This window comes from Schistocerca serialis, chromosome 10 (genome assembly GCF_023864345.2).
Source record: "Schistocerca serialis cubense isolate TAMUIC-IGC-003099 chromosome 10, iqSchSeri2.2, whole genome shotgun sequence".
Taxonomy (NCBI): domain Eukaryota; kingdom Metazoa; phylum Arthropoda; class Insecta; order Orthoptera; family Acrididae; genus Schistocerca; species Schistocerca serialis.
Genome location: NC_064647.1, coordinates 129,072,537 through 129,075,838, shown reverse-complemented (window position 1 = coordinate 129,075,838; position 3,302 = coordinate 129,072,537). Strand labels below are relative to the sequence as shown.

General features: G+C 46.6%; 1 pseudogene; it reads right to left on the bottom strand.

Moving 5' to 3' along the window:
- Window positions 1–1,084: 1,084 nt before the first annotated feature.
- On the bottom strand, window positions 1,085–1,202 carry LOC126425380 (5S ribosomal RNA; annotated as a pseudogene).
- Window positions 1,203–3,302: the final 2,100 nt, after the last annotated feature.

Genomic DNA, 3,302 nt, shown 5'->3' with positions numbered 1-3,302 from the left:
TTTCATTACTTTCTGTTGTTCTATCGCTCTTCCAGGGGCACACATCTGATTCTTTCCATAGCATGGAATGTACCTTTGCTCGTCATTGTTACATTACTGAAAAAAAAATGGCTCTGAGCACTAAACATCTGTGGTCATCAGTCCCCTAGAACTTAGAACTACTTAAACCAAACTAACCTAAGGACATCACACACATCCATGCCCCAGGCAGGATTCGAACCTGCGGCCGTAGCGGTCACGCGATTCCAGACTGAAGCGCCTAGAACCGCACGGCCACACCGGCCGGCCTACATTATTGAAGTCAGCATTATCGAAAACGAGTCATTTGAAATATTTGGTTTCCAGAACTGAACTGGAGAAGCCTCAGATAAAGCCACAGTGCTATATGAAGAGCAGGCACCCATGTTCGAGACAATTTCAACAATGTATTGTGATCCCATTTTACGAAACAAGTACAATGGAAGACCATCTACGGTTGGGAGATAATCAACGAGGCCTGGTAGCTGACATCATCGCATGGGATTTTGCCGTACATTTTTTTTAAAGGAGACTGTTGACTACTTTCTTTTTTCACAAAACTACATCCTTCAAGAATTCGTGTAAAGTGTCAGGAAACATAACTTCAGCATTCTCTGTCAAGTCATTGATATCTGGATAATCGGCAATACTGTGAGGAGTCATTCTTATATCTTTACGGATGATAGCTGCTGCTGTTTCTACTGTTCTCTTTCTCTCATCTTTTTCATTAACAGCTGGTTCATTGTACCACTGATTCAAAAGGTTGTGGCCACTGACATATTGGCATTTACATAAGCATTGTCACTTCTGCAGTAGAAATACATCAATATATGGAACTTCCTAATAAACTAAAAGTAAACTCCTCCCGAACAGGCCATAAGTGCCGAATGGAACCGACCGGCCGCCGTGTCGTCCTCAGATCATAGGCGTCGCTGGATGCAGATATGGAGGGGCATGTGGACAGCACATGGCTCACCCGGCCGTATGTCAGTTTCGGAGACCGGAGCCCTACTTCTCAATCAAGTAGCTCCTCAGTTTGCCGCACAAAGGCTCAGTGCACCCCGCTTGCCAACAGCGTTAGGGAGACCGGATGGTCACCCTTCCAAGTGCTAACCCAGCCCGACAGCGCTTAACTTCGGTGATCTGACGGGAACCGGTGTTACCACTGCGGCAAGGTCGTTGGCATATGAAACTTCCTGGCAGATTAAAACTGTGCGCTAGGCCGAGACTCCAAATCGGGACCTTTGCCGTTCGCGGACAAATACACTACCACTGAGCTACCCAAGCACAACTCACGCCCCGTCCTCACAGTTCTACTTCCACCAGTACCTCGTCTCCTACCTTCCAGACCTCACGGAAGCTCTCCTGCGATGCTACAGAACTAGCACTCCTGGAAGAAAGAATATTGCGGAGACATGGCTGTGGCCGGCCGCAGTGGCCGAGCGGTCCTAGGCGCTTCAGTCTGGAACCGCGCGACCGCTACGATCGAAGGTTCGAATCCTGTCTCGGGCATGGTTCAAAAATGGTTCAAATGGCTCTCAGGACTATGGGACTTAACTTCTGAGGTCAATAGTCCCCTAGAACTTAGAACTACTTAAACCTAACTAACCTAAGGACATCACACACATCCATGCCCGAGGCAGGATTCGAACCTGCAACGGTAGCGGTCCCTTGGTTCCGGACTGTAGCGCCTAGAACCGCTCGGTCACCGTGGATGTGTGTGTGATGTCCTTAGGTTAGTTAGGTTTAAGTAGTTCTAAGTTCTAGGGGACTGATGACCTCAGATGTTAAGTCCCATAGTGCTCAGAGCCATTTGGATTAGTGTCGAGGCCCGATGTGCGGGCGAGTCTGTGGATGGTTTTTAAGGCGGTCTTCCATCTGCTTGGCGAATGCGGGCTGGTTCCCCTCATTCCGCCTCAGTTACACTGCGTCGGCGATTGCTGCGCAAACAGTGTCTCCACGTACGCGTACACCATAATTACTCTACCACGCAAACACGGTTACACTCATGTGGTGGGAGACGTTCCCGGGGGGATCCACTGGGGGCCGAACCGCACAATACTTTGAATTGTATCACGTAACACATATCAACCAATACCAGCATTTTCACAAATATGATAAGATAAGAAGTCGGAGAGTACATAGATTTTCAGAGAGTAAATATTTCACCTAATTCGCGTAGTACTATTGAAATCCACGGTTATCTTGTACTACGCCCTTTGTAAAGCTGGCCGGAATTCAGCCTCAGAGTTTCCATACCATATTTCAGAGGGTTACTCGTTAAACGTAGAAGACAGTGCTAGTTCACGTTTATAATACTAGTATAAATAAAATTTGAAGTTACGATATCGTTCTTTCCGTGATTCGATTTTGATTAAATAAATCCGATTTTAATAAAATAAAACCTATACGGTACCCCAAGCTACGCCCAAGCTACCAGTGAAAACTCTGTGAAAATTCAAAAAAAAAAAAAAAATGGCTCAAATGGCTCTGAGCACTATGGGACTCAACCGCTGTGGTCATAAGTCCCCTAGAACTTAGAACTACTTAAACCTAACTAACCTAAGGACAGCACACAACACCCAGCCAGCACGAGGCAGAGAAAATCCCTGACCCCGCCGGGAATCGAACCCGGGAACCCGGGCGTGGGAAGCGAGAACGCTACCGCACGACCACGAGATGCGAGCTGTGAAAATTCATCTAGTGGTTTAGGAGATTAGGGTGTTCAAACAGAGAAACAGAGACGACGATATTAGATAAATATTAAATGACAATACTTTTTATTTCGTGATACACTTTTGATGAAATAAAGCCTCTACGGTGTCGCAACCTTTGCTCAAGTGATCTGCGACAACCGCGTAAAAACTCGCCTAGTAGTTTTGCAGATTAGCGTGTTATACAGAGAAAGACAGATACGGCGTTTTTATATGACAACCCCAAATACGATGTCTTTTTATCCGTGATCCGATTTAATGAAATAAAGCTTATACTGTGCCCTAACCTATGCTCGAGTTACCGACTGAAACTCCATAAAATTCCTCTAGCAGTGTTGGAGAAGCGTGTTCAGATAAACAGACACGATAATTTCGCACCGTACTCTAACGACCTTGTTTTAGACAGGACTAAATGGTAGTCTTCCCTTTTACTCGCTAGAAGACCCTTGGAACGTCCACCATGCACCGTCGACCCCGTTTCCAGTGGAGTGTGGGGGTGACGGAGCCTTCGCGTCTTCCGCATCGGTGGTTAACAGTTCGTCAGAGATGCCAGGCGAAGAGGATAACCAG